The 8,555-nt window shown below is 36.3% G+C and overlaps 1 long non-coding RNA gene across 1 annotated transcript; it reads right to left on the bottom strand.

Moving 5' to 3' along the window:
• Nucleotides 1-4,304: 4,304 nt before the first annotated feature.
• Nucleotides 4,305-6,910, bottom strand: LOC127085177 (uncharacterized). Its single transcript, XR_007788982.1, has 3 exons — nucleotides 6,074-6,910; nucleotides 5,713-5,892; nucleotides 4,305-4,943 (listed from the first exon to the last, which is right to left on the bottom strand). It is a non-coding gene; the product is annotated as an uncharacterized LOC127085177 (long non-coding RNA).
• Between the last annotated feature and the right edge of the window lie 1,645 nt (nucleotides 6,911-8,555).

The following is an 8,555-nucleotide window of genomic DNA, read 5'->3' on the forward strand; positions in this document are numbered from 1 at the left end:
GGTAAAATATATCAAGATATACTTCATTGTACTTCATCTTAAGCATATATGATCCTCCATGAGCCCCAAAGAGCGAAGAAACTTCAAGTTTGCAAGTTGGTTCAAGGAGGTTGACTAGAAAAGTCAACTAGTCAAATCTAGGGTTCCTTAGACCCTATCTCCTACAATTTTTGTCATATGAAAATGATTCTAAGATAAATGTTACTCTTTATGACATTATAAACAAATTTCATGTTGGCATCAAGAGATAATTTTGCATGGAAAGTCATTTTTTATGGTGAAAGATTATAGGTCATTTTGTTTGTGACCTAGATAGAAGGTCAACTTTGATGTACCACAACTTCCTCAATTTTTATGATATGGATATGATCCAAGTTTCATGATTAATTTCAAGATTTCTTAATCAACTTTTCTTCTTTGAGAAAGGTCCAATTCCACTTGCAAGGTCATGTTCCATGAGGAAACATTATAGGTCTATTTTGGTCTTCATCATTGAACAAACAATTTTCTTCAACTTCTAAAATCCATAACGCCATCATGCAAGCTCCAAATGGTGTAAAATTTGTGACCAAATTGAATATTATTGAAAGATCTACAATTTTTAATAAGTAACCAAAGTCATTTGAAGCTCAGAGAAAAAGTTATTCAAGGTGGAAAAAGAGGTCATTTGACTTTTAACTTAGAAAATTTTCATGTTTGATTCCTCCAACTTCAAGGACAAAGTTCATCATGTTCCAAGATTCAAATGGAAAAAGTACCAACATCAAAGTTGTTCCCCGTGATGGTATATTCCAAAGAGTCCAAGATCATTTCATTTGGACAAAGATTGAGGTACTTGCACATAGTTTCTTTGCATGGCCCAATTTGGCAAATTTTGAACTCAAATTTTACAAATCTTTGTATGGCTTCATGTTATGATCTCAAATCATTTGTGCACGAATTTGGATAGTTTACAATGATCATTTGGGCCTAAACCCATGCCCATGCACCCATGCACATTGAATTACTATTTTTGGCCAAAATTTGAGATGGTGTAAAAATGAATTGCATTGCCTATATAATGAGATGCATTACCTCAAAATTGAGGAGAACCCTTGCCCAAGCTCTGCCCAGCAATCCCATAGCCATATTACATAGAATACCTTGAAGATTTCATTAAAATCAATCTTCTAGTTCAACTTCTGTTTGTGAACTAGAACTCCAAGGATTCACATCCATTTTGATCATAATAATCACTTGCAAGCAAGAGGAAGAAAGACCAAGTGAAATTGCATCAAGATCGAGCCTCAAAGTTGTTACCCGAAGGTGAATTTTCACAAACTTCTCTTCTTCGATTCTCACTCATTTCTTAAGATTTTGGCTTGATTTTTGGTTGACTAAAGTCCTACCAATGTAGGCATTGATAATGAGTTGCTTTGAGGTTGAATTGAAGCAATTCAGTTTGCATACCTTAATTTTCAACTCCATATTTCTCATTATAGAGTGAGAGTTGGAAAATTTGGAGGTCATATTTGGAATCCTTGTGATTTTCTCTTCAAAATAGTATATGATCCATTTATTTTGGTTAACTTTTGATCTGGCCCAGTTCGGTGGAGTGACCGGAGAAGATGACCGGAGCTAGGGCTCCGGTGGTGTGCTGGCGCAGTCCAGACCATCTGATCATGAGACCACATTCTAATATGGTTCATCCATTTGAAATACCACTTGTACGCGTGCGTTGACTAAGGCATATGGTGGTTGATACGCGCGTGACCATCAGATATGTCACCTCAGTTAGGGAGGGAGATCTGATGACCCTTGTTTTTTCTGATTTATTTTATTTTCCAAATTAATTTTTAAATACCATTTTCTTTTAAAATTCACTATAATTTCAATTTTAATCCAAAAAATATGGGACTACCACCAAAATTTCACAAATAATTCCCTCTTCCCATTTCTGAATTAAAATTATTTTTTTGAATTGAGTTTGATATTCTTAGTGAATTTTGTGATTTTTGACTTGTTTTTAATTGATTTTAAATACTTATGACTTTCAAGAAATGCCAAAAAAATTAGTCAATGGTCCTTTGACCTTGTTTGACATATGATAAATCCCTTGGCTATTTCTTTGGTGATTTCAAGGGATTTGAGGTTTTTGACCTTTTAAAATGTATTTTTCTTCATTTAAAAATTGATTTAAATTGTTTTAATTGCTTTAATATTTTTTTGAGCCATTTTATTGACTTTGTGTTGACTCAACTTCTGTTTGAGCTTGGTCTTGGTTAAACTGGACCTTGACTTGGTCAATACCATTGAATTTAGGGGGTTGATGAAGTTTGAACTTCATCCCTCAAGATGAATGAATGGTATTAATCAAGTGAGGTTCATACCTTGATCAATTTGGGATCTCTTTCACTTCACCTTTTCATCTTCATCTCACTTCTTCCCCTATCCATTTCTTGACCAATGATTTCTCATAGATCAAAATGCTAGTTGATTCGTCAATGACCTTGTGTCAGATGAATCAACATGAGCTTGATTGAGATAAGTCTATTCCCTCTTATTTTTGTGTGTGGTATGTGTAGTAACCCAAAATTTTCACCCCCTTTTCGCTTTTCATCTAACCTCTAACTTTAGATCCATCTATACTCATTCGTGCCTCATTCACATGCATCATTCATTCATGATTAACACATGCCAACAAACATCATAGATTCAAGATTGTGGTTAATGAAAATCAGGCTCTTACTTAGATATTGTGGTTTTCCTCCTCATATGAGTTGAAACCCTATTTGTTTGATTCTTTGGGACCTCAACTCCCGAGGCTTACATCTTAACATTCATATGGATAGCCCCAAATCTTAATTTCGTGCTCTTTTGGATCTTGATTTATGGAGATCACATCATGACATTCATTCATGAATCTAAAACCCTAATTCTTGAGTTTATAATTTATTAATCTCATAAGCTTTCATTTATCCATCCAAAATCCTAATCCATTGGGAAGAGGCTCTTGGCATACATACTTGCTGAGGATTTCCTTTAGTTCAAGGCTTTGCGTAGACAACCATCCATAGAGTACTTGCAAGATTCATATGCATTTGATTCATGTTGCATTGGTGCACGAATCTCTTGGTCCTTGGTTTTTCATTTACAGGTCATTCACTCTGGATTCACTTGTGTGCATTGGCCTTTGGATCAGTTGCAATCATTTTACTTAGTAAGTTTTAAAGGCCATATGAGTCATTTGTTTCATTTAAACCATGTCATTATTCATTCGAGGCCATGATTGTATTACAAGTCCTTACATCTCCATCAAACAATGCAAAGCCCAATTCCTAATCAACTGTTGACTTTTTGGTCAATAAGTTGATCAAAGTCAACCATCATCTATAACGTACCTTCAAGCCCATGACCATTCGGTTTTGTTCAAGTTATTACTTGGTCTAACAAGCCAAGTCATTCTATTTTTTTACTAACTTTTGGACCTAAACTTATGTTCATTCTTCATTTCATCTTATTCCTCAACTACGAACTATTCTTTTAAAATCCCATAGGATTGATTCCATTTAGCTTTCCATATTTCATTTAATGCAATTTCTAATTCCCATATTCATTCCATGATGAGCACTTTCACATTCAACTTCGATTAACATTTCAAAACTTTTTCAAACTAATTTTAAGTTAACTTAAAACTATTTTAACATTTATCTCTTCAGGCCTTTAAAATCATTTGGCATTAACTTTCCAAAACCCTTTTGATTGACTTTTAAATCCCTTTCCCTTATTGGCCTTTTACTGAAGAATGTTATGTCCATGCGCTTTCTTCATGGGCAAGGCTATAGAACCAGATGGACTACTCCAATCTTTACCTCTTCTCGGGGAAAACAATCTCACTTGGACGTGCAAAGGATTGCCGTTTTGAAATAGCCGAGAGTTTCTTATATTAAGGGGCTACATATAACTAGTATAGAGGTTGCTAAAGCATTAATTGATCTTGTGATATGACACGAAATTCCAAGCCAATTAACTGTGACAAAAAATGTTTTTGTCCTGTGATTTTGGAAAGGATGTAAACTCAAACGTGGACATACTTATACGGTGGCTTTGAAATTGGAGATTGGGCTAATCCTTTAACTAACAATGAAGATGAACACATTTATGCTACACTTGGGGAGGGCTTTGCAAAAATTCCTCTCGTAAGTGATAACTATCCGAGCATACCAATTTCTTTGCATATGTGCTTTTATCTAAACTCATTTACTTGTACTTCGGTGAGGTATCAATCGGCACATGTAGCAAGGCATTTAACAAGCATAACAAAATTAGCATTCTCAATCACAAGCTAATTTCCAATTAACCAAAACAAAATGTTTCTAACATAACCTCTAACAATTAACCATCACCAATGAAAATTGAAACAATGAAAAAATGCATCAATGAAAAAATGCATCGATATAACTACGAAATCATGCACAATTCTAAGTTACACCCAAAAAAAGATGTCCCCTCTAAGCCCCACCGAAGATTCCGACGATCTTCCGACGCCGACGACATTCCGTTCGGCACCATTTGGTGGTTTATCTACGCCGGATTTTCTTGTCTTCTTGATACATTTGCCATTATCGTGCCTGGACTCACCCTTGGCGGTTCTTCCACTAAAAAAAAAGCTGCTGCCATTTTCTCTGTTCTTCCAAAAAAAAAAATCCTCCAACCGAGCCTAAAAAATTCTGCCATAGCAGAACCTTCCATCTGAACATACACTAAACCTGCACCTTCCAAACGTCAATAACATCGGTTAAATAAATATTCAAAATTTGCCAAGTAGCTTGGCATTTACACAACAAATCATGGTAGTAAGTATCAACCCCATTCAGGAAGACATCACACTACGGTCAGTCCAACCAAGGGGAGCAGCCTGTGCATATGCGTCTTATCGTAACAATAATTCACCATATACGATCCTGTAACAACACCAACCGAAATTATCTAATTGAAACATCAAATCAGAATTTCGCACTTAACACATAAAATAATGACCAATCTCAATTCGCACCATTAAATTAACAAATTAACACTTTGACCAACACTAACACATATTCATATTCATAATTGAAGTCGGTTTAACCAACCTGACTAACTCAACATTCTAACTTCCAATTACTTAATTAAAAAAAACCAATAAACGGGCGCTGCACTCATCCAGCTAACTTGCAAATACTAACATAAGCAAAGCTTCAACTACTAACTAATGCTAACAGTTGAATTTTCAACTAACTATGTCCAACAAAACATCAATCTCTAACTGAACTGCACCTATCAACTCAAAAAATAACCAATCTGCATAAATTCATTCATTGCAATGCATAGATTAAACATTCAACAATACTCACTTAACAGGATTGGTTTGCATAAACTAATATCAACATCAAATCAATGCACACGAGACCATTTTACAAGTTCCAATTACTACTTAATTAATAATAGCAATTAACGCCAAGCTATCTCGTAACAGTCCCAACAATTGGCAGCTAACAAGTTTCAGCAGAAATTGAATTAAAAAGAAACCATTCATCACTAATGCAGTCTTGCAATAATGCTCACTAATTGAGTTGTTCCTAACAGCTATGCTTAATAGATCCTCGTGCAGAAATGAGCTACCTAGCCGTTCTAATTGCTCATTATAACCTTTACTAGCAAATTAACCAAAATCGGTATTTTAGAGAATATTACCTGCACTAGCAAGTCATCATGTTGATCCTTAACAGCCACTTCCACAAACGACACATGACATGCAACCCGTAAATGGAAATTTCAAAGTTAACAAAAATCTGCAGTTCGAAGCAAAACCAGTTCAGCAAGTTATCTCTACGATCCATTAACACATCACATGTCCTCAATGCAACCCGTAACCTGCATTAACCAGTCATAACATTTGATTAACTAACAATAAGAAACTAACATTTTCATAACATAAAACTAATATTTCACTCTAACTTTCAACTAACTCAAAAGAGACTAACTCCTAACTAACTTTCTAACAGAAGTGACAACTAACAAAAATTTAAACTAACGTAACAATTTTTATACTCACAGAATAACTAACTGACATGATTGTCCAAAGGGATGCTCTAATCGGTTAGGATGAGTGCTCTATATAAACACCTCAAGCCTCATTCTGAGGATTTTTTGTAGACACCAATCTTCTTCTTCAATAACTTCAACGCCTTCATCTTTCTTCATGCCCAAAAGAATCCAATCTTCTTCACTGTCATAAATCCAATTTCCTTCCCTGTCAAAAGCCTCATCAACCCTCTCAATCTTCCTTGAGGAACCTGCAAACAGAACCTTCAACAAGCTTCTCGCCGTCCTCTCCCTCCTGTCTCTTGGTTCGCAACTCCAAATCCGCAAAACGCAATCTCGTATTACAGAATTCACGCATCAACAATCAGTTCATCAAGAAGTCAAACAAACACAATCTCGCGTTTCCGCACAATTCGACGCAACAATAACAGAAGAATTTGCGTTTCCACATTTTCCCTTGTTCGTACATACGACGACGGTGAGCTGATTTCGACGAAAGCGATGTTGTACTGGATTCGAGTGGGTCTTATTGCCTATGTCAATGCGAGCCATGATTGGTTGACGAACGGTGAATCCGCGAAAACACCATCAAACCGCGAAAACACCATCAAACCGCGATAGCGATGGTTGAACGCATGGGAAGGAAGACACGACGATTCGGTTGAAGATTGTGTATCGGCTGTTCCCTCATGGTGGCGCGGAGAACACATTTGAACCCTATCGATGTGAACGCAGTGAAACCGAAACACGTTGTGGCGAGCTTCCATGCAGAAGCGTTCCCGTTCCTTTTCCTTTCAGGCAGGTGCATAGCTTGAAGGCGATTGGAAGACGAAAATTTTAACTTGTAGTTAGCTCCATACCCCTATAAAATTTTAAAAATTCTCATTCTATCCTTAAGTGGTTTTAATTAATTTACCATTTCATTTTTACCATTCAGTTGAAAATTTCAGAAATTACACTTTCACACCCCTCGCATCGGAACTCCTGCAAAAAGACTTCCGATATGTATTTTTCCCAAACCGGAAGACTTCAAGAATGAGTTCCGGAACACATAAATCAATGAACCGGAACACTTCATGAAAGAGTTCCGGTTCAACCAGAAAAAATTTACAAAACCGGAACACTTCTTGAAAGAGTTCCGGTGAACAAATTTATACATACCGAAACTTTTTGGAGAAGTGTTCCGGTTTGTATTATATGTGTTCCGGAACTCTTTCATGGAGTGTTCCGGTTCGCTTTTTTTATTTTTATTTTATTTTGCAGGAATGGAAAATCTTCCCCAAATATGTGTAGATACTACTGATGCGTTTATGACGACGGAAAGATTTGGTACACGAGAAGAGGTTATCAGATGGATTAAAGAGGTTGGAATCGATAATAAAGTAACTGTTATTATCAGACGTTCAGATATTGAAACGGGGAAGAGAGAGAAGTAACAAAATAATATTTGGTTGTGATAAAGATGGGAAACACAAGATTAGTGATAGTGGTACCCAAAGTGCGTCCAAGAAATGTGGATGCCCATTTAAAATCAGGTCGACTCCGGCGAAAGATGGATCTGGTTGGAAGATTGATGTAAATTGTGGATTACATAATCATGGTTTACCTGATAGATTAGAAGGTCATTCGTTTATTGGTAGGTTGACCACAGATGAGAAGCAACATGTCGTTGATTTGGCAAAGAGACATGTAGCACCTAGACACATATTGCTTTCCTTGCAAGACAATTATCCTGAGAATGTCACTCGAATTACGCAAGTATACAAGCATAAGAGTGTGATACAAAAAGAGATAAGAGGTCCTAGGAGTGAGATACAACATCTGTTTAAACTTATTGAGGATGCAGGGTATGTGTATTGGAGTAGAAAAAAGGATGACTCGGAAGTGGTGAGAGAGATATTTTGGACACATCCTGATTCAGTTAAGTTGTTGAATATTTTTTCGATTGTGTTAGTTATGGATAGCACCTACAAGACAAACAAATATAGACAACCTTTGTTTGAAATTGTTGGCATGACATCGACCGAGTTGACTTTTGCTGTTGGATTTGCGTATATGGAGTCTGAGCAAACAGAGAATTTTTGATGGGTATTGGAGAAATTAAAAGAGTTGTTTGTGAAGAAAGACATGTGTCCACAAGTGATTTTGACAGATAGAGATCTTGCTTTGATGAAAGCAATTGAAATTGTGTTTCCCAGCTCGATTAATTTGCTATGTAGATTTCACATTAACAAAAACGTTGGTGCCAAATGCAAACAACATGTGGTGAATGACCTGCAAAAGACGTGTAACACCCCAAAATTTGCCCTCCTCATTCATGCATTCATTTTTAGGTCATTTAACATTTCATATTGCATAGCTGCAGATGAAGACAAGGCTGACAACGACTGTGACTTAGATAGCTGGATTCGCCCGTGTGTCCCAGGAGAAAAGCTCGACAATTGGTCGTCTGAAAAAGTCGTCCGGTTTACTCTACTGAAGGAGTAATTTTT

Source organism: Lathyrus oleraceus, chromosome 5 (genome assembly GCF_024323335.1).
Source record: "Lathyrus oleraceus cultivar Zhongwan6 chromosome 5, CAAS_Psat_ZW6_1.0, whole genome shotgun sequence".
Taxonomy (NCBI): domain Eukaryota; kingdom Viridiplantae; phylum Streptophyta; class Magnoliopsida; order Fabales; family Fabaceae; genus Lathyrus; species Lathyrus oleraceus.